The sequence below is a fragment of the Nomascus leucogenys genome, chromosome 21 (assembly GCF_006542625.1).
Source record: "Nomascus leucogenys isolate Asia chromosome 21, Asia_NLE_v1, whole genome shotgun sequence".
In the NCBI taxonomy this organism is placed as follows: Eukaryota; Metazoa; Chordata; class Mammalia; order Primates; family Hylobatidae; genus Nomascus; species Nomascus leucogenys.
In genome coordinates, this window is record NC_044401.1 from 30,230,038 (window position 1) to 30,254,619 (window position 24,582).

General features: G+C 35.5%; 1 protein-coding gene across 3 annotated transcripts in view; it reads right to left on the reverse strand.

Annotated features, from left to right (window-relative positions):
- The window catches only part of HTR1F (5-hydroxytryptamine receptor 1F), a 187,481-nt gene that overhangs the window by 148,652 nt on the left and 14,247 nt on the right, over positions 1 to 24,582 (reverse strand). For all 3 annotated transcript variants that reach the window (XM_030802003.1, XM_030802005.1, XM_030802004.1), the window contains exon 2: positions 9,688 to 9,804. The gene's annotated coding sequence lies outside the window, so the exon portion shown is untranslated. The remainder of the gene's footprint in view (positions 1 to 9,687; positions 9,805 to 24,582) is intronic.

Here is a 24,582-nt window from a genome sequence, read left to right on the forward strand (position 1 = left end):
ACGTAATATTATTTATATGTCATATTTACTTAAAACTAATTTCTGCTTCAAATATCAATACATGTGTCATAAACATTGCTTAGAGAAAGAACTCATTGTAAAATATTTTTCAGCAATACTGATTTTCACCCAGGAACTTCTTTACTTGACTTCAAATGTCTGGAGCAAATACATCTGTCTCTTAATGCAACATACAGGTGGCAAAACAATGTTGGTGTTCACAGAGCTCTCTAATTCTACACATTTTTTTTCTAAAACATCCAAAATATTTTTCTGTGTGTAAAAATATAAAGTAACCAAGATTCAGTGAGATGTTGCTAAATGCACTTTAATGAGATCTTCTCAAATCTATTTTGCTGCCACTAATTTCAAGATATTTTTTCAATAAAGGATTATTTCCATTGATTGCATGAGAAATCATGAGAAATTAATGTCATCATGATGATAAACCAGAGCATAGGAAAATGAGATAGTGAATAATGAAGTTATATCATTATAATACATAGTTTTATGACATGACCAAGAATATTCCTGTTATTCTGAAAATATATCAGTGTGCATATGCTGATGGACTTACCACTCCTTCATGTACTTCAGTGAGTCCATACACATGATTATTTTTTCAGTATTAAAAATATACTGCTTGGAGGAATTTACACACAATGCATAGATTTCATTTTATGTCATGGTTCTGAGGAAAACTGTTCTACCTTTTACACCAGGGTGATATAATACCAGGACATGTATATTTTTGCACACAATTTCAAGGGACTTATAGACTCTCTAGAATAATATCCAGGTGAAGCAAATATGTCACAAAAAGACTGTGTCAACATTAAATATTTAACTACCCAAGAAGATTTTGTTTTTATGTTCTACCAAATTATTTTCAAGATAAAAATTCATTTCAAATGAAATAATAGGACTCTATTTTGTAAATAAGACTAGAAAATGCTTAAATTAGGGAAATACTATTGTATATATCACACTAAAGACTATTTAAGGATAAAAAATTTTCAACAAGAAAAGTGATTAGTCAGTTTTTAAAGATCATATTTATGCTTCTGTTGCAAATATTAATTACTGGCTCTAATTGAGCATATCAGTAATCTATGATGTACTTACAAATTGTATATACCTTTGATTAAATAACAGGGTAAATCACAAGGATAAATTATGTTTTTTATTTTATTAAGTAACATCATTATTTTTGCAAATTTCCTTTCCTAAAGGAAGACCTATATATTATGTCCATGAGCATAAAAGTGTGTTTTGCATGAGTGGCTGGTTCACATGAAGCAAAAAAGAGTAGTTAATAACATGTTTGGTGAGTGGAACACAAGTGTGCAAACATAGATGAAAAGCTCCTTAAGTCCCTCAGGACAGTGTGAATGTGCAAATGCAGTCAGAGAGATCCCTAAGGAAGTGGGGGAATCCCAGAGGAATGACCATGAAGGTTAGTGGTCCGACTGCCTTCTCATGAATGGGGAGGCTTTCTCCTCTGCCAAATTTGGAGGACTTGGCTTTCAGTGTTTTAAGGAAGATCACAGCTTTTTAGGCACATTCTGCATATCACATATGCTTCATTTGACAGTCTCAATACTGGATTTCAGATTCTGCTTGTTACATACAAATGTAGAATATTACTTATCTTTAAATGATAATAAATGAAACTGATTTTTTAAAGAAATTGGTGGATAATTTTCATGAAGCCACCCAACAATATCAGAGTCTGGAGACCAAACTGAGGTGCAGCAAACAGGCAGAAGGACATGTCTTCGGTTCTTTTCTCTTTGAAAAGGCTCATCACTCAACTGGGAGGTAAAATAAAGATAATCCAACACAGCAACAGCCATAGAAGTCTCCTTCACAGCCTCACAAATAAAGCACAGGACAGATCTTTTTTTTTTTAACTTTTTTTTTTTTGGTATGCTGACTTTGCCACAATAAATTTTAAAAAATTACTTGTCCACCCTAGAAATGAACCACATGTCAGCAAGTGGTTTTCTGTTGATGAAAAGCACCTGACAAATCCAGGAAGGAAAGGGAAACATTTCTTTGTTTTGTTATTGGAAAGGGATGGATTTGGTAAAGTATGACATAGTTCTAACACTGTTTTGTCCAGAAGGTTAAATTAAATATATTAATCTACATTTTCAAGTAACAATAGAACAGGTGATCTTTTTCAGAAAATCCACACACTCAAAAATGTTTTGTATTTAGTTCTGTCTTAGAACGTCTACTGCTATTATAAAACTAAAATGAAGATATACTTCATTTAAAATGTTCAAGGGTTAGATATGAAATTTGTGGTTGATTAAAGTGCTCAGGTTTCTGATTTCACTCTTTCTGGCTACTCTACTCAGTGCCTAATTTACTGCTTATCAGTAATTCTTCCTTGGGTGAGGTGTCAAATAAAAAGTGATAAAATCCACACAAATTAATTCTTAGCTCTAAGCAATGTTAAGAGCTCATTGGGAGCAAAGGTTGAATGTGCTCTTTAAAGTAAAATTTTGAATTATCTGTAGATCCCAATTTTCCATTCCCTGTTATTGTGGATAATTAAAAGTTGTATTTATACTTAAACTGAATTTGTTAGAAAATTCCTTTTAAAGTAAGAAAAAGAGGCTAAAACATGAGCCTAATTTTTTTTAGTGCTTAACTAATCGAACTTGAATGACACTCCCAGTTCATGTTATGCCAGGAAATACAAGTTCCTCATTTTGTCAGTTACAAAGTGGGTTTTTGAAAGTTCTCATCTACCAACTGAAGAATGCAGAGACATGCTATAAATTACCAGACTTTTTGAGAAACGGAACAGAATTTATAAAACGATCTTATAATAAAGTAAATAATATAAACACATCACAGATATGGGAGAGAACTGTACAATTACCCTCCCCTACCCAGATGGAACTATAGAACTCTTCAAACCTAGTGCAGATCTACCATAGAGTAGGCTTACTTGCTACATATTTAAATATTCTGCTCTCTCTGGCCCTTACCTGGGTGATGAAGATCTTGTGCAGGTAGCCAGAGAAGTTCATTAAGTTACCCCAGGAGAGAAGGGTACAGTTCCTGTGAATGTGTGGTGCCATTTTTCCTAGTTGTACTGAAACTACGATATAACAGCTGAATGCCAGTTATTCCTAGATCACCTCACCCTTTTCCAATCAAGGAGGTTTTCTCTCAGGACCATCATGATAGGGCTATGATTTTTGGCACCAACTTGCAATATAAAAGAATTTACGAATAGAGTGTGAGTGTGTATTTTGAAGGTTGTTAAATTTTGCTTCATTGCTTTCCAATTCATTTATTTAAAAAACTGGAAAAATATGATTAATTTTTCTAAGGATTTTTTAAACAAAGGCTTTAGAATTTCTCAACTTTGAAATCTCAATTACCGAATACTATTTTCATGCAAATGAGAGAAAAATACATACTGCAGTTTTCTTCTAGGTTTTAAAGTCTTGGTGTTTAGAATTATATAAAAATAGTGCTTGCATAAAAATCATACTTGTATAAGACACAGGATACAAAATGGTAGCACAGTTTGACAAAGAAAATTCAGATAAGAATGTGACTGCCTGGGAAAGGAAAAAAAATTAAGGTGATAAGGGCAATGAAAATAATTATAGTGTAAGTGGGAGCTGAACAATGACAACACATGGACACTGGGAGGGGAACAACACACACCAGGGCTTGCTGGGGGTTGTGGGAAGAGGGAAGGAAACTTAGAGCACGGGTCAATAGGTGCAGCAAACCACCATGGCACACATATACCTATGTAATGAACCTGCATGTTCTGCACATGTATCCTGGAACTTAAAGTAAAAAAAAGAAAGAAAGAAAGAAAATAATGATAGCGGTGGCTTAAACCTGTAATTCCCACACTTTGGGAGGCTGAGGCTGGCAGATGACTTGAGCTCAGGAGTTTGAGACCAGCCTGGGCAACATGGCGAAAACCTGTCTCTACAGAAAATACACAAATTAGCCAGGCATGGTGGCCCATGCTTGTAGTCCCAGCTACTTGGGAGGCTGAGGTGGGAGGATCTATTGAGACCAGGAGGCAGAGGTTGCGGTGATCCAAGAGCACACCACTGCACTCCAGCCTGGGTGACAGAGTGAGACTCTGTCTCCAAAATAATAATAATAATAATGATAGCAACACCTTCCATTATCCTCTATTTGTGGACTTTCAAACACATTCTAGGTGCTGTGGTACTGTTCTCCATTCAAGGAATTTACACGGTGTTAGGTAAGACAAATAGTACCAATATGGCAAGATATAGGCTTAAAGAGACGTTATCAAAGTGCACTGCAGGGATAGGAACACTAAGCTGGAAAACACCTACTTTCTGAGAAAAAGCAAAGGTTGGCAATGCTTTATGGAGAACCCGATCTGAGAATAATGGGCATTTACAGGACGTATAAGCAGGGAAAAGCGTTCTAATCGGAGAGGCTGGCTATGGAAAGTACAGAGGATTAAAAAAACATGGACTTTATGAGAAAACCAAGCAGGCAAAAAGAACAAGTTGCAGAGCTGATTTCATAAAAATATGCAAGGGTAGAGTAGAAAAAGCTGTGGAATATTTATTTTTGCTTATAACCTAGGGGAAATCAATCACTGATGTATGAGCAAGAAAACAGCATGAAGAGAAACAGTTTCCAGCTATTATAGAAAGAGGATTTGCAGAAGCATTGATCAAACGGGTTCCCTGAGACAGAATATGGTCTCATCCAGGTTCTGTAATACTGTTTGAGAAATAAAGATATCCTTGGTCCCCAAATGATAGCAGGACAGGAGAACTAGGGAAGCATGCAGAGTTTCTGCAGACAGGTTCTCATACCATCGATGGTGCCTAGAAGTGGTAGGAGAATGCAAGAAGGAAATTACCCTCTAGTGAGCATTCAATACATTACAGCAAATATTTTTTAATACACATGATCTTATTTAGTCTTCACAACAATCCTATGAAATATGAATTATTATCTCAAAGTTAAACATAGTTAAACTAAGTTCCAGAGAGGTGAACTTATCCAGTATTACACCACTGATAGAGGTGGTGGTATGCCCCTAAAATGGGATCTAAAACCCTGCCTGTCTGTCTGGTATCACAACTTACACTCTTTCTGTAGAATCTCCTGTCTCAAGTGGTACCTCTGTCGTTGGGTATATAGCAGCAAGACAACCATTTTGTTTTCAGGGAGAAGGCTTTGTGACGTGATTCTAAGTTAATTCCTCTCTGGTTTTATGGGAAAGTGGTGGCAGCATTAGAAGCCAGGCGAGTGCGACTGTGAGATTAAAACGGGTCAATTTTTTTTTTTTTTTTTTTTGGCTCACGCTTGTAATCCCAGCACTTTGGGAGGCCGAGGCGGGCGGATCACGAGGTCAGGAGATCGAGACCACGGTGAAACCCCGTCTCTACTAAAAATACAAAAAATTAGCCGGGCGTGGTGGTGGGCGCCTGTAGTCCCAACTACTCAGAGAGGCTGAGGCAGGAGAATGGCGTGAACCCGGGAGGCGGAGCTTGCAGTGAGCCGAGATTGCACCACTGCACTCCAGCCTGGGCGACAGAGCGAGACTCCGTCTCAAAACAAAACAAAACAAAACAAAACAAAACAAACAAAAAAAAACGGGTCAATTTTTAAAGGAAGCCATGGTACTAATGAAAGGAGCATAAATCCCAGAAATATTTTGTATGATGAATTGAGAAGATATAGTGACCAACTGAATATCTGAAATGAAGGAGAGCCAGGCATTAAGGAATGACTCTTCTGGCATGAGAGACTGGAGAAAGAACCATCGAACAACATACAGAATATAGAAGGGGAAACAAGCACCAGGTAAATGTGACACGAAAGCAACAATACATATTTTAGTGATTATTAGACTTAGGAGAGAGAAGTCAGGGATTTTACAACCAAACATTTCATGTATTTCTGGTAATTAATATATTTCAGGCTCAGGCAAACTACAATATAAAGGGCTATAAAACTCATTAACGGTGAGGTCAGGACAGCTCTGAGGACGATTATTCGGGATCATTTAAATATATCATACACAACTGTAAGTTCTGAAATAGACACTACTCTTGTGATGGGAGAGATGCAAATCACATTTGAGAGTCCATTTATTATAGCTGTTGTCTGAAAAGTTGTTAGGGCAAATAAGACATTACAAAGAGTAGGAAAACAGATTTATTGCTATGATACATTTTTATGTGCTTTGACTATTGCACAATTTGAAATAATTGGCATAATAATACTTATAATCACTATTATCAAGTCTGAATATCATTTTTAGCTATGGGAAGAAAGACACAAAATCTGTTCATCAGTGTAAAAATTCAGAAGCTAGAGAGGCATGGCTGGAAAAATGAAAAATTCAAAATAGAAACAAAAACATTTTCTTTTGCCTTGTTTTGGGAGCTTTCATACTTATAGAATTATCTTGAGTTGAAAACAGAGTTTTATTATTTATTTGAATTAATTTGGTAATTTTTGACTCTTTGAAGTCAAAAGTAATTCCAAGAATGTATTTCGTAAAGCAATAATGTGCTTATGAAAGCACACCTATACACATGTCCCAGTCCAGGACACTGATGGTCATGTGCAGCTGTCAATCTCATTCCCATCAATTCTAGGTCTGTTTCATTCGGGGATTCATATTATGGGTATCAATTCATTCTTTCATTCACAAGGTTTATTGAGCACTTACAATAATTGTGCTAGGCACTATTCCAGTCCACTGTATTGACTTGAGAATAAAACTGAAAAAAATATTTTCCTAATAGAGAAACATAAATTAACAGAGAAATAGAATTTCTAGGAGGGATAATGTGCTATGAAGAGTGATAAGTAAAAAGGCCTGTTTTACATAAACAAGCTTGAAATACTGGCTAGGGATCCAATCATGTCGCATTTTAAAGGGCATCATTAGGGTTATGTATTGGAGTAGGGCGCGTAGGGCTTGCTGATGGGTTGGACAAAGGTAAGACCCCCACATTTTTGGTCTAAGCAACCAAGGGTATAGTAGGACTATAGTAGGAAAGATTTGTGGAGGAACAAGTTTAGATGGAACATCAAAAAGTTAATTTAGTACATATCTATTTTGAATCATTGAGTAGACATACAAGGAGAGATTTATAGCTCTTTGATATCTAAGTAAGAAATCATAGGGGATTCAGGGCTGGGATAAAGATCTAGGAGACCTCTGCATATGTTAGCTTTTTTTTTTTTTTTTTTTTTTTTTTTTTTTTTTTTTTTTTTTGAGACGGAGTCACCCTGTTGCCGGGCTGGAGTGCAGTGGCACGATCTTGGCTCACTGCAAACTCTGCCTCCTGGGTTCAAGCGATTCTCCTGCCTCAGCCTCCCGAGTAGCTGGGACTACAGGCGTGCCACCATGACCAGCTAATTTTTGTATTTTTAGTAGAGACAGCGTTTCACCATGTTAGCCAGGATGGTCTCCATCTTGACCTCCTGATCTGCCCACATCAGCCTCCCAAAACTGCTGAAGTTACAGGCGTGAACCACTGTGCCTGGCCTGTTTTTGTTTTTTTTCTTAAGCCTGTAATCCCAGCACTTTGGGAGGCTGAGGAGGATGGATCACTAGAGCTCAGGAGTTCGAGACCAGCCTTGGCCAGGCATGGTGGTGCATGCCTGATGCCTGTAGTCCCAGCTACTAGGGAGGCTGAGGTGGGAGGATCACTTGATCCTGGGAGGTGGATGCTGCAATGAGCTGTGACTGTGCCACTGCAGCCCAGCCTGGGTGAAAGCATGAGACCATGTCTCAAAAAAAAAAAAAAATATGGGACCAGCTGAGAAAACCTGAGTGGAGATATGGATAAAGAAGGGAAGAGAGCTGAAGATGTATTCCTAAAGTGTCCCAACATCTAGAGGTCTTGAAAAGGAAGATGAACTACAAAGTAGACTTTGCAGGGGCAAGAGTGTCTTGAATCAGTAACTGTTGATATTCTCCATCATAACTGAGAATCAGTGTACTTGGAAAATAAAAACTTTTAAAAAAGAATACTAAGGAGAATGGGTACCATTGAGATTTTCAAAATCTAATTTATAGGATTATAAATTAATATAAACTGTTACCACATTTGCAATAGACAGTATGTTACTGCCATCCATTTAATTAAAAAATCATTTATTAAATATATACTTTTAGCTTTGTGACAGTAGCTTACATGATATATGTCATGCTGTCTCTTAAAAATATTAAAATCCTATAAAGACACATGCACACATATGTTTATTGTGGTACTATTCACAATAGCAAAGACTTGGAACCAACCTAAATGTCCCTCAATGATAGACTGGATTAAGAAAATATGGCACATATTCACCATGGAATACTATGCAGCCATAAAAAGGGATGAGTTCATGCCCTTTGTAGGGACATGGATGAAGCTGGAAACCATCATTCTCAGAAAACTACCACAAGGACAAAAAACCAAACACCGCATGTTCTCACTCATAGGTGGGAATTGAACAATGAGAACACATGGACACAGGAAGGGGAACATCACACACCGGGGCCTGTTGTGGGGTGGGGGGATGGGGGAGGGATAGCATTAGGAGATATACCTAATGTTAAATGACGAGTTAATGGGTGCAGCACACCAACATGGCACATGTATACATACGTAACAAACCTGCACGTTGTGCACATGTACCCTAAAACTTAAAAGTATAATATAAAATACATATATTAAAATCCATATAAAAGACAAGTGACTATCCTATGGTTGCATTAATCTTCTAAATAATAATGTGCATTTATATAAAACTTAAAATTTTACAACACATTCTTTGACTAACCCAGACAACTGTATAAGATTGGGAAGGTAAATATTATTGTCACCATTTTCCTAACAAGCACTCTGGATTCAGAGAGGCTAATTGATATGAATAATATTATCCAGCTAGGAGCTAGCAGATCTGTGACCTGAATAAAGATATTAGGGCTCCTAATCCATTGCTGTTCCCAAGAGTAGCATTTATTATGTTGTTTCATTTCTTACGTACACATATAATCGGAGGCAACACGTATGGCTTGTGCAGGTTGTGTATCACATGGATAAGCCATGAATGGTCCCCTCAGATTGGGCAGTAAGCAACCTGAGCAAAATAAGCAGTAGCTGTTCTTAAAAATCATACTTTGCCTCAAATAAACTCTGAAACATGGAGATGTAAGAGTTAAAACTAGTCTGTTATCCTACTGAGGATAGTTATCACCCTGCCAAATTATATAAAAGAAAACATTAAATTTTCAAAATGATTATTATAATTGAGAAGATGGTTAAATATAAAATCTGCAGGTTTTTATCTGATTTAGTATTTTATGTCTACCTCTCATTTTCTATAAGCATTTTTCTTAATTCATTTTTTCTTCGATTTATGTTCACTCACCCAAATGTTCTTTTAACACCATCTCCAAGTCTCCACCCTATTTTCTTCCCATAGGCTCCTGGACCTATCCTTCCTTTCACCTTGAAACACTATTGGCCATTAGTGAACCAATGATCAGTGGCTCTGGCCTTTCCTGGAAGCAGGAGTCATATGGACTTTCATCCCTCCAGTGTCCATTTTGCATTACGTTCTTTGATTTACCACATTTTTTTTCACTAATTGTCAATTTATTTTTCTTCATGGTTTAAAGCTGGGAATGCTTACCATATTGTGGTAGATTGAATTGTGGGTTTTCATCACCATTTCGCCTCCTCATGTTCTTGTTCTTTTGAGAAGTTCATGAAAGGCTCATAGTCCAATTCATTCTCCCCCAAACTCCTCCTTAAAAAAGAAAAGAATAAAACCAATCATTTCTTTTCTCTTCTCCTGAAATTTTCCCAGCCACAATATACCCTGGCTGATCTGCTCAAACAATTGTTACCTTTCTTTTCCCCTCTCTGACCACTAACCACTTTTGAAATAAAATATCCAGTTTAGAAGTCAAGAAAAGAAAAAAAGTCTTTTTTGGGGGGAGATGAAGATCAGCTGTAATAGCTGCATTATAAAATGCATACTAAATGAGAATATTTGGCTTGTTCCTTTTGTAATTAACGTTTATTACTATCTACTAGATATTTGATTTCAGAATAAATTAGGTAATTGGAATTAAACTTAACTATGACATTTGGGACAGTGGTTTTGCTGACAAGCCCCTTATGACACTATCATCCCCGACACAGGGGAGCAGGAACAGTGTTATCAAATAACTAAAAAGTCAATCACTAATATTTTGGGATTTGAGGGATAATGGAAATATATCTAGAAGGTAAGAGACATCACAATATCAACATCACGAACATTTTAATATAAAATAAGCTAATGGCATGCTACTTTCTATGCTTTGTGGGATTAAGAGTAGGGTATCATAAGATGAAGACTGGATATATAAGATAGGCTCAGTTTCTCATGAGAAGACAAAAACAAAAGCAAACCGATGATGCTGGCCCTTTCTATTTCATAGAGTAGATATGAGTATTAATGCAGATAAGGTACTTGGAAGTACTTTGGAAAATAAAAGATTCATACAAAAATGTAACTTATGGGTTTCTGAAATTCTTTACAGGGGCTTTCAATTAAAAAACAGTGCAGAAAAACATGGATCTTAGAATCTAAACAACGTGTTTAATTTAAACAATCTCTGTGGACCAAAAATATACATCATTCATTATTTAGTATTTTTAGGTAGAAGTAAAATCTTGAATAAAACACAACTGGTATGAAATATCAAATATTGCCAAAGGGTTGGTTTATTCATTGGCAATTCTATTATTTGTTGTCTAAATCAGTTAGAAAACCAATTATTACTTTCAGTTGAAAGATAGTTGATTTGACATATTCAAGAATACTTACTGACTTTTGATTTAGTCATATTTAGTACCACTCAGGATAAATTTTAATTTGATTTACCTGAGTTAATAGTCATGCAGAACTTTACAAAACATAAATAAGGTTATAAATGCCATTGTTACATGAATCTGTAAATCTTAGCCACTTCATTTTATGTTCATTCCTTCCCCATTAAGAAAGAAAACTGGTAATGCTAATTATAATAAATTTATTAAATTGATTTTAATATATACTCTGAAGTATTTGAGAGCATATCAACTCTCAAATTTATTACAATTTACCTTTTAAATTTAAAGAAAGTGAAGATATTTTATGAAGTGCTATTGAATTATTATTCTAAAACTTTTTAGCATATATCCAAATGACTAATTACATCTTTGATGGTATGTAACTATCCTGTTTCATATTTCTTGACATCTTGATGTCATATTGGGCATAAATCATGTTAAAATGGGTCATAATTCCAGGAAACCAAGTTATTGGAATCTTTACTCATATCTGTTGTTTTATCTTTGCTCAGCATGTTTTAGGATTTAGACTTGTTCATTATTATTATCTGTTGAATTTGGGTTAAAGTGTTTCTATTCCTCCAAAAGAAATTCACATATCTACACAGAAATATGAAAAGCAGGATATTAAAATTAAGAATTAAACTTATATATAGCATTGTAATAACCTTGAAAACAGGCCCAATAATTTTTTTAAATTTTATTATTACTATACTTTAAGTTTTAGGGTACATGTGCACAATGTGCAGGTTTGTTACATATGTATACATGTGCCATGTTGGTGTGCTGCACCCATTAACTCGTCATTTAGCATTAGGTATATCTCCTAATGCTATCCCTCCCCCCTCCCCACACCCCACAACAGTCCCCGGAGTGTGATGTTCCCCTTCCTGTGTCCATGTGTTCTCATTGTTCAATTCCCACCTATGAGTGAGAACATGCAGTGTTTGGTTTTTTGTCCTTGCCATAGTTTACTGAGAATGATGATTTCCAGTTTCATCCATGTCCCTACAAAGGACATGAACTCATCCTTTTTTATGGCTGCATAGTATTCTATGGTGTATATGTGCCACATTTTCTTAATCCAGTCTATCGTTGTTGGACATTTGGGTTGGTTCCAAGTCTTTGCTATTGTGAATAGTGCCGCAATAAACATATGTGTGCATATGTCTTTATAGCAGCATGATTTATAGTCCTTTGGGTATACACCCAGTAATGGGATGGCTGGGTCAAATGGTATTTCTAGTTCTAGATCCCTGAGGAATCGCCACACTGACTTCCACAATGGTTGAACTAGTTTACAGTCCCACTAACAGTGTAAAAGTGTTCCTATTTCTCCACATCCTCTCCAGCACCTGTTGTTTCCTGACTTTTTAATGATCACCATTCTAACTGGTGTGAGATGGTTTTGATTTGCATTTCTCTGATGGCCAGTGATGATGAGCATTTTTTCATGTGTCTTTTGGCTGCATAAATGTCTTCTTTTGAGAAGTGTCTGTTCATGTCCTTTGCCCACTTTCTGTGTAACAATGAGATTTGTATACGAAAAACACAAATACCTATATGTGTGTCTGGTTGTGGGGAAATGAAAACAACCACGAAAATTCGTAGTGACAATTGGTAAAATTATTTTAAATAGAACCTTGGCAGTATCCAATGCATCCCCCCAAATTACTGATAATTTGACCAGTAATCTTATTGCTGATACTAAACATGCAGAGATAATTTAAATGAAGTAAAACAGTGTGCACATGAGATAAGTCACTGAACTGTGTTTCACAGTGAAAAACTGGGAGTAAGCTCTCTCTGTTGTTCTGTATGTAATGGGATATTGCAGGGTATTTTTTTCTATTTCTTGGAATATTAGGCCAAAGCTGAAAACAGAGGGGAACGAGTATGCAATATATATTTATTAAACCAGCAATAAGGTGCTAGTTGTTGAGGATGGTCAAATTCCTGCAGAGCTTAAGGAGTAAGTTCTAAGTTACCCAGCTATACCATACTCTACCTCCAACACCTGGGACTAGCGTGAGGCAAATGAGGGGTCTAGGGTGCAAAGTTAAAGAAGCACTTGCCCAACCCTGAGTGAGTGCCTTCATAAATTTTGTGCTCTATGCTTCTTTCCCATTGGACAAGGATTTGGCCTGTAGACTTGATAAGATATACCTGTGGATGGGTAAACAGGGGAAAGCATAATTTGAGAGAAGCAAGGCTAAGGAAATAGAGGACAGGGGTCTAAGAAGAGAGGGGCAGTGGAGGAGCCTGTCCACCTACTGTTTGGCACGGCAGGACTGCAGGTCTCTTGTGGATCAAGTGCACACCTAGGATGTCATTTCGGTTTGAGCCATCATCTTTCACCATTCCTACTGCTCCCCAGATTTTTCTGCTGCTGGAGATGCCTCACTTTGCAAGTAGCTTTCTTGGTGCAGTACTTGGCAGGATGGCTTAAATAGAGGTGTGCTTTAGGTTTTTCAATTGACATAGGAAATATGCAGCCGTGCTGTGCCAAACAGCGGGCCTGAAGCTGCTCCACTGTCACCCTTCCTTTATGCCCATTCCCTTGTGCATCTATGATTTTTAAAACTCTCTGGTCTCTATGTTGATTTGTATCAATAATGTAAATGCTAGAAAAAACTTGCTTTTGTCATATATGTGGATGTATTCAGTACAGCTCTTTGCAGGTTGTATGATTCATTCTGAGGGCTGCTTTACATCTTAGCCAAAGTCTCTTTGCTGAGAGCTTCTTCAACAAGATGCAAATAGTATGTGCAGAATCCCCAAAGTTAAACTGTTTATATAATTCATTAAACTTCAACAAGATGCAAATAGTATGTGCAGAATCCCCAAAGTTAAACTGTTTATATAATTCATTAAAACAACCAAGGATATATTACAATAACTCTTGTTTTTATTAAATCTTAAAATTGTAGAGTGCCATTTCTGAAGGTTATCAGTTTCCACAGAATTTGTACTTGTCAATTCCATCTTTGATGAAAAATATTTTTCTACTAACTCTCCTGAATTTGATAGAGCTGTGCTTGATGTAGCATAACTTCGTCAATAACATGAGCAATAGTACTGAGGTGGCATCGGCAAACCAATAAATGATGAAAACTTTGCCATACAGTTACATCATCTCAGTAGTCTTACCATTTGTCTACTTTAACTTCTTAAATTTAAACTTCCTTTATGTCACTTGGAGTAAAGGCATCTAAAAGATTGCTCACAACAGCAATAAAGTCACATTTCAGCTATGCATCTCATTTGTAAAATTTAAGTTTGCAGTATTGCCAAAAGTGTTGGTTAGTTCATGTTCAAAACAACGACAAAATGCCAGAGCACTCAGTAATGCAACAAGTGTAGTATTCCCGACTGGTACAGTTTCACGGACCGGTAAATAATGTTTTGCTAGCTAAAATGCATACCATTCTGTGTAGGAATTTTGCAATGGGGATGGTAAGAACTGTTGCCTGACTTTCTAATTGAATATCAACTTTGTATTGCTTCTGATCATGTTTATTACCATTCAGAAAGTTATTATCACTATCAAAGATGCTTGGTATTGACTGTTTTTGTATAATGATATATTGCACACTATATAGAGATGTACTTATTATCTTTCAAGAATTTAAAATCTAAGAAAACAATAATGACGTCGACTAAGATGGTTTAAAATGCATTGTCAAATGGAGTATCTGTCTCCCCCATGATAGCATTCAAGTATGGGGCTACCAAATCAGCAAAGTTGATACTTTTTCCACACATTGATAAATACAAGAATTAATAAAGATAGGAAATCCAATAACATTTCATTTTATTTGTGGGATATCTTGTGTGTGCACTCACACGTGCATGTGTGGCTATCTGAAACTTTAGTAAAACTATAAGCTTATAACATTCAGATTGGTCTATTTTTCTATACATAATACCTTACATTTATAAATACCTTTGTAACCAGCATTCTTATTTTGATACCAAAATATTCTGAGATTTTAAGGGGGGGGGCAATAATTATTATATCCATTTTTCAGGTAAGTAAACAAAAACACAAAAAAAGTTTAGAGACTTGACCAAGATGGTATTACTAATAAGAAAATCAGGTAGTATTAGTTCATTGAACTTTCATAAGCTAGTTAAACATGCATTTGCTGATTATGTTAACCTTATTTTAGTCACTAGTCACTACGTACAGAAGGATTAAAGGCATGTTCTTTGCTCATTCAGACTGAAGATGGGGGAGATATTTTTTAGACATAAACTATACATACATATAGTAAGTTCAATTGCAAATTTATACAAATAAGAGCTGTAAAATCCCAGTAGATTAAATAGCAATTTCTGCAGACACTCTAGGTAGATTTTAATGAGGATGTGATTGTTAAGTGCTTCTGAGTTGAGAAAATCAGAATGGTAAATTAATCTGGTCTAGAGGTAAAGTTGAAAACTGCACATGGGGCCAGATTGTAAAGAATGTTTACATCAGGTTAAGAATATTTGATTTTTTACTCTTTTACCCATTTGCTTTTTGCCACTTCCTGTTGACCTCCAAGTACTACCAAAACAAAAAACAAACAAACTAACAAATTCTATAAAACACAGAAAGAATGCTTAAAATGTAAAAAAAGTCAGGAGAGCATTGCTATAGAAACTAATTAAAAATATTTCAAGAAATAGTTTCTGTAACTCATGGTCAAATGCTGCCAAGTGATAAGACAGGATGAGGGCTGAAGATTGTTTTGTGGATTTATCAATTTGGAGGTTACTGAAGATTTCAGTAAGAACACTCCGAAGAGAATGTTAGCCACTCAATTAAGCCCCTCTTCTTGCATAGAATTGTGTTTGGAAACTTAGTTCTTTCCTTAATCACATTTTCCTGTCATGTTTCAAATTTGCTCAAGGTTCACTTCTCTGCAAATGAAACTGAAAAATGAATCTAAACTAGTGCATTTCATGAGAATAGATGGATTAATTTATTCCTCAATGAAAACTTGCATTTAATAATTGCCTAGATAACTTTTGTTTTATATACCAGAAAAGGCAAAAGCCCCTTCACTGATATGCTGCAAAGAGGGAGATGAGTGAAATGCTGGGAGCTGGGTGTCACTTTTGTTTTTAGAAGGAATGCTACTAAGACATTACCATATGCTATATGAAGAATAAGTCATTGGCATCTATAGTAATCAATAGCTTCTAAATTTGCCTTCAGTGCAAAGTAAGGCAGGAATTTTAATTTGCTAATGTCAAAAAACTGCAGGAACTTACACTTTCCATCATGTTACTTCCCTTGTCAAAAACTTTCAATGTTTCTTGAGTGATAAACTGTATAACCTTAGATCATCAATGTAAACTGGTCATCAGTTCCCTCTTCTATAAAAATGGCATGATGATTTCTTTTTAGTATCATTTGGGAATTAAATAAAAACAGAAAGCCGTTAATACAGTGTATGCATCTTCAAATATGGTAATTACATAGGAAATAAAAGACAAATCCATAGGCTCATTTGGTAACCTAGTACCAAGTTAGTACACTTCCTGATACTACCATAAGCTTGCTTTGCATTTGGAATATATTAAACTACTTATCTTTTAATTAAACATTAATCTTTTCTACTTCTGTATCAGTTCATATATATATATATTTCATTCACCCACAATGTTCTAAATCTGACCATCTTCATCCATTAAAACACTGCAGACACTATTTTTAATGTCAGGTTTTTAAATTGCCCCTGTTTATTACAGCCCAAAGTTATTTTCTTTCATGAATTCCCATGACACATCATTCCTGCCTTTTACAGAATTGTATTTTTGTAGTAAATACCATAGGTTGGTCCACTCAATACCCCTTCCACATTCCTTGACTTCCTTTTCCTGAACCATAGAGGCTACAAAATAATAAGTGACAAAAATCGGGTCATGAAGATTATCCATGTGTCATTGCTCGTAGCTTTTTAAATTTTGTCAAAGATGGAAAGGAAAATGAATGTTGGTATTGACTTCCTCCTTTGGTGCCTGCATTTCTCATGAACTCTCCTTCCTATATAATTTTCAAGTAGCTATGTAGGTATATTAACAACTAGAGCCATATCATTCCCTTACTAATTATAATTCATATTCTGACTTCAATTTAGTATTTTCTATTGAGTAAGGACACCTAGAAGGAAACAAGTAGTATAGAAGCTGGAAGAAACATAATAATTCCTAATCTATTTATATACCAGATACATTCATGTTTATTGTCTTTATTGTGTCTTTTAATCATTTTAAGATGTTTACTGAATAGTTCCAATTTTGCAGAATTTTACAGATGGATAATTGAAGCCTTAATATTTGGAATCTAAAAAGATTGAACTCAAAGGAAGAGTAGAATGTTGGTTATCAGGGACTGGAGAATGATAGTTGGTCATAGATTACAAAAATATGAATTGGATAAGAGGAATAAGTTCAAGAGCTCTATCGTATAACATGGTGACAATAGTTAATAAAAATGTATTCTATACTTGAAAATTGCTAAGAGAGATTTTAAGAGTTCTTAACACAAATGAATATTATATGAGGTAATACATATGTTAATTAGCTTGATGTAGCCATTTCATAATGTATACATATTTCATGTTGCACACCATAAATATATACAATTTTTGTCCATTAAAAATAAATAAATGAAATAAATTAAGGCAGATAAAGTAGGTAATTTTGTTAAAATCATACACTAGGTTAGGATGCTGGGATTCAAATCTGTGAGTTTTTGATTTTATGGTCTCAGTCATTTTCAATTTTACCACATTGCCTCATTCATTACTTTAAATGTGAAAGTGCGTACCACCAGGCACAAGACACCCTTTACCTTTACCAATTAGGTCTTATATAGCCTTATATAGCCTAGTAACCACTTTTAAAAATGCTATAAAGATTATCCCAGTGGCTTTATGGTGTGTTAGTCTGTTTAGCACTGCTGTAAAAATCTGCACAAGACTGGGTAATTTGTTAAAAAGAAAAAAAAAGGTTTAATTGATTCATAGTTCCACGTGGCCGGGGAGGCCTCAGGAAACTTAAAATCATGGCAGAAGGGGAAGCAGATATATCCTATATGGTGACAGGCGAGAGAGCATATGAAGGAGGAACTGTCAAACACATATAAAACCATCAAATCTGATGAGAACACACTATCATGTGAACAGCATGGGGGAACCACCGCCATAATCCAATCACCTCCCTCTGTCGACATGTGAGTATCACTGGTCCCTCTCGACACATGGAGATTACAATTTGAGATGAGATTTGAGTGGGGACACAGAGCCAAACAGTATCATTCTGCCCCTGGCCCTTCCCAAATCTCATGTCTTTTCACATTTCAAAACCAATCATGCCTTCCCAGCAGTCCCCCAAAGTCTTAACTCATTTCAGCATTAACTCAAAAGTCCACAGTCCAAAGTCTCATCTGAGACAAGGCAAGTCCCTTCCACCTATGAACTTGTAAAATTAAAAGCATGTTAGTTACTTTCAAGATATAATGGGGATACAGGCACTGGATAAATTCTCCCATTCCAAATGGTAGAAATTGGCCAAAACAAAGGGCCTACAGGCCCCATACAAGTCCGAAATCCAGTAGGTCAGTCATTAAATCTTAAAGCTCCAAAATAATGTCTTTTGACTCCATGTCTCAAATACAGGGCACGCTGATGCAAGGGATGGGCTTCCACAGCCTTAGGCAGCTCCTTCACAGGCTGATATTGAATGCCTGTGGCCTTTCCAGGCACACAGTGCAAGTTGTTAGTGGATCTACCATTTTGGGGTCTGCAGGATGGTGACCCTCTTCTCACAACTTCACTAGGCAGTGATCAATGGGGACTCTGTGTGGGGGCTCTGACCCCACATTTCCCTTCCACATTGCCCTAGCAAAGATTCTCCATGAGGGCCCTACCCCTGCAGCAGACTTCTGCCTGGACAGCCAGGCATTGCTATAAATCCTCTGAAATATAGGTGAAGGTTCCCAAACCTCAATTCTTGACTCTGCACACGCAGGCCCAACACCATGTAGAAGCCACCAAGGCTTGGGGCTTGCACCCTCTGAAGCAACTGCCTAAGCTGTACTTTGGTCCCTTTTAGCCACAGCTGGAGCTGGAGCAGCTGGGACACAGGACACAGTCCTGAGTCTGCAAAGAGCAGAGTGGCCCTGGGCAAGGCCCAATAAACCATTTTTCCCTCCTAGGTCTCTAGACCTGTGATTGTAGGGGCTGCCACCAAGATCTCTGACATGGAGATATTTTCCCCATTGTCTTGGTGATTAACATTCAGCTCCTCATTACTTATGCAAATTTCTGCAGCAGGTTGAATTTATTCTCAGAAAATGGGTTTTTCTTTTCTATTGCATCACCAGGCTGCAAATTTTCCAAATGTTTATGCTCTGCTTCCCTTTTAAATGTAAGTTCCTATTTCAGATCCTCTCTCTCAAGTTCAAAGTTCCACAGTCCCTAGGGCAGGGGCAAAATTCCACCAGTGTCTTTGCTAAAGCATAGCAAGTGTGACCTTTGCCCCACTTCCCAAGAAGTTCCTCATCTCCATCTCAAACCACCTCAGCCTGGACTTCATTGTCCATATCACTATTCAAAACCATTAAATAATCCTAGGAAGATCGAATTTTTCCCTCATCTTCCTGTCTTCTGAGCCCTCCAAACTCTACCAACCTCTGCCCATTACCCAGTTCCAAAGTTACTTCCCTGTTTTCTGTATCTTTATAACAGTACCCCACTCTTTGTACTAATTAACTGTATTAGTCCATTTTCACATTGCTATAATGGACTGCCCAAGACTAGGTAATTTATAGGTTTAATTGACTCACAGTTCTGCATGACTAGGGAGGCCTCAGGAAACGTACAATCATGGCAGAAGGGAAAGCAAGCATTTCTTACATGGTGGCAGGTGAGAGTGCATATGAAAGATGAACTATCAAATATTTATAAAGCCATCAGATCTCATCAGAACTCACTCACTATCATGAGAACAACATGGGGGAAACTACCCCCATGATCCAAACACCTCCCTCTCTCCACACATGGGCATTACAATTCAAGATGAGATTTGAGTAGGGCAACAGAGCCAAACCATATCATTTGGAGCTGACTTTCATTGGCTCATGAGAATCACTGGGCACATTTCTTCCTGACTCTGTGTTCAGTGACTTCATGAAGATAGCTTGAAATTGATCATGTTGGGAATATTTACATTATGGAAATTGGCAAACTTCACGAATCAGGGCTTTTCCTCTTTCTCCCCTAGCTGTTTTTTTAAACATTTACCAGAACACCACTAGTCAAAACACTTTCATTTGGAATCTTTAAAAACATCTTTTCATAATTTTAACATTAATATTTTTCTTTTGCTATTATATACATTTCAGGGCTGTTTCATCTATTGACATTTGAGAAATCATTGTTATATCCTTTATGTTTCAAAGACGTCCTGCTATTAAAAATAAAGCCCATTAATTTCAATTTTTTCCCAACTTACTCCTAGATCCTGTTTGCTCTTTTTTAAAATTGCAATTTCAGTGTGCAGTCTTGCCAGGAACTATCACATTGAAGTAGTTTGAGTGTTTGTCTGTAGGGAGGCTTTTTTTTTTTAACAGTAGAATTCCACTGAATGACCTGGAAATAAATGAACTGCAAGGACAGATCTATGGTAAATCATTCAGAGAAACTATTGAGCCAGACTATTGGATAATCTCCAATTTTGCCACTATGGTTCATATATAAATTTAAGTATTTCCTATATGAGAATCCAAGAAGTATGAATTAAGGAGCCTTTCTGAACTAAGGGAAGAAACAAATTAATAAATTATCTGAAATCAGGATTACTTACTAGTACTTACTATATGGCCTATTGGCATATAAAAACAAAGTCAAGTTATCTGGGGGATAGCAATAGAAAGTTTTAATATTCTAAGCTTATAAGAGCTGATAGAAGATCTATCTCAGATGAGTTCCATGTCAGTGTATACACATACTGGTCAAATGCTTCTTAAAATTAACTCCTGTGCAAAGTAACTGTGTTTTCTCCTTCACATGAAATATAAACTGTGTCAAAGCCACAAGTTGGGGAACATACATATTTTCAAGATTGCATGTAGTTCCTCATCTACCTGAGTTTGTATTGAAATAATTTATAAACCAGTAAAAGAGGAAACACCTGAGCCATTTTTAGAAAACGACTAGTGATACCAACATCTTCCTGGCCAAAGTTTCAGGAATTTCCATTGAAATAGTGTGATTCAGTTGGATGGAAGCCACAGAGGATGGAAATATAACAATATTAAATTTCACCTCCTTCAAAAAAGCTATCTATCAAGAAGGTAAATAAAGATAATGCTGGCTGCTTCAGTCTGCCACACCCTGAGTGAATGGGTCAAAGAAAGGCATCAAAGGAAAGTATGGGGAGAAATGGAAGTCATTTCTAGGCCTATTGTCTGCTTGGAACCTTGGGAAAAACGCCGACATCCAGAAATGTGTGATTTGGCCAAGCATAAAATTAGGCACTGCTAAAGTTTGTTATAGTAAAGACAGTAACATCAAATGGAATGAACAATGACATTTCCGATGAAAGAAGTTTCTTTTAGGACTGTTTGTTCCTTCCACTTCCTGTTCAGGCTGTAAGATCTGGAAATGATAAGGAATTCAAAGCACGACCCATATCAGTTTCTAGCAGAATCCATATAAACTCCATTTGGCTATAAGTTTAAATTGAATAAACATATATTTTCTCCAAAAGAAGAAAGAAATCAAGAAATTATTTGTCAATAAAAAAAAACAATGACAAAAAAGAAAGGAATGACAAAAGAAAAAATAAAACACTGAAACTTGTTTGATCAGGTAAAATGGAACCTGATATTTATGGTAGCTAATTAAAAAATAAGGTGAGTTCATCTACTGAAAGGAAAAAAAATAACCAGATTGTGTATCCAGACTGGGAAAAAACAATTTAATAATATTTTGCTTTTAAGAAAAATTCAATAAAATGACTCAGGCCCACAAACTTTAGGCAAACTTAAAGAAAGGAAAAATAATAAGGCTAACATTAGACAAGATGAATTTAATAAAGTAAATTTCACATAGAAAGATCAGACAATCATATATTTTTAAGTGCCCCCAAATCAAACACCATAACATACAAATAAGCATAAGACGGTTAAGTCCAATGGAAGATAGACAAATGTGATTATAGAGGGAGACTTTAGTGCATCTCTAGCAATCAGATACAATAACATAAGAATATGGAATGCTGAATATAATTATTAGTGTAGTATCCAGTATGTAATTTGCTGTTTGTCAAATGTACAGTGGAACTTATCACAAATTAAATGCATGTAAATCAAAAAAGAAAAGCTTAGTTAAGTTTGTCAATTAGAAATCATGCTAGCTACATTTTCTAGACAAAATGTAATATTAAAACTATGCATCAACTGAAAATATTTAAACACAAAAACTCCAAATATTCCTGTTTGAAATAGCTTCTTAAAAATATTTTTTTGAGTCAAAGAAGGACGCTTAATTGAATGATACACTATTTGGTTTGCACGATTAAGAGTGATTTATAATAATTCAAATGGACTACCTCTCTAACTATAATTATATGCTATTATTTAGTACGTGAAGCAGAAAAAATATTGCTGAGGAAAAATTTTTAGATTCAAAATATTTTCTATTATTTTTAACCCCATCTTCTATGTGATGATATATTGACTATTTTAAATAGTCAAGAAAATCAAATAAAAATCTATTCATATTAATAAGAATTAAGTAAATGAGATAGATAAAAGGAAAATGAATAAAAATATGTGACCTTTCTGTAAACTAGCCAAAATCAAAAGGAAATGTAATAATATGTTAGGAACCAAAACAAGTCTCGATGAACTTTTAAAAATAGAAACCATATAAAATATTTTCTCAGACTACAATAAAACTAGAAATCTATAAAAAGAGAAACTTTGTATACAAATTAAACAACATGTTCTTGAACAACCACTGGGTCAAGGAAGAAATTACGGTTAAATCAAAACAATTCTAGAAACAAACAAAAATTCAAACATGACATATCAAAATCTATGGGATATGGCAAAAGCACTGCTAAGAAGAAAGCTGATAGAATAAATGCCCACATAAAAAAGTAGAAAGGTTTCAAATAGACAATTTAAAAATGCACTTTGAAGAACTTTCGAAATGCAAGAACAAACCAAACCCCAAATAAGTAGAAAGAAAGAAATAATAAGGATCAGAGCAGAATTAAAGTAGAGGCAAATGAAAAAATGCAAAGGATAAATGAAATGAAAAGTTTGTGTTTTGAAAAGATAATCAAAATAAATAAACCACTTGATGGATTAACCAAAAAATAAAAGAAGGCCCAAGCAAAATCAGATATGAAAAAAAGATGTTACAACTGATATCACAGATACATAAAGGATCATCAGATACTATTATGAACAACTATACATTAAAAATTAGAAAACCTAGAGGAAACAGATAAATTCCTGGACTCATACAACTGACCAAGATTGAATCAGGAAGAAATTAAAAATCTGAACAGATCAGTAACAAATAATATTTAATAAGTAATAAACAGTCTCCCAACAACAGAAGTACAGGACCTAATGGTTTCACTGCCAAATTCTATCAACTGTCAAAGAAGAACTAACTCCAATTCTCCTCAAACTATTCCAAAAAATTGGAGAGGAGAAAATTCTACCTAACTTATTCCATGATGCCAGCATTATCCTGATACCAAAACCAGACAAGGGCACAACAAAAGAAAACCACAGGCCAATATACCTGATGAACATAGATACAGAAATTCTCAACAAAATACCAGCAAACCAAATCCAACAGCACATTAAAAAAAATGCCACTATCAAATGGCATTTATCCCACGGATGCAAGAATGGTTCAATGCATGCAAATCAATAAACATGATACATCACATCAACAGAATGAAGTACAAAAACCATATGATGATTTCAATAGACATGGAAGAAGCATTTAATAAAATTTATCATCCCTTCCTGGTAAAAATTCTCAACAAACTAGGCATAGAAGTAACATACTTCAACATAATAAAGGTCAAACATAACAAACCCACAGGTAACACCATGCTGAATAAAGAAAGACTGAAAGCCTTTCCCCTAATAACTAGAACAAGACAAGGATGACAACTTTCACCACTCCTATTTAGTATATTACTGGAAGTCCTAGCCAGAGCAATCAGGCAAGAGAAAGAAATAAAAGGCAATCAAATTGGAAAAGAAGTCAAATTGTCCCTCTTTGCTGACGATATGATCTTATATATTAAAAAAAACTAAAGATTCAACCAAAAAACTCTTAGACCTGATAAATTCAATAAAGTTGCAGAATACAAAATCGGCATACAAAAATCAGAATCATTTCTATATGCTAATTAATGTACTAATTAATGTACTAATAAATCAAGAGGGCAATCCCATTTACAATAGCTACAAATATAAAAAATACCTAGGAATAAATGTAACAAGGAAATGAAAGATTTCTAAAAGAAAAACTACAAAACACTGTTGAAATAAATTAAAAATGACACGAAGGGAAAGATACTCCATGCTCATGGATCAGTAGAGTTAATATCCTTCAAATGACCATACTGCCCCTTGTGATCTACAGATTCAATGTAATCTCTATGAAAATAC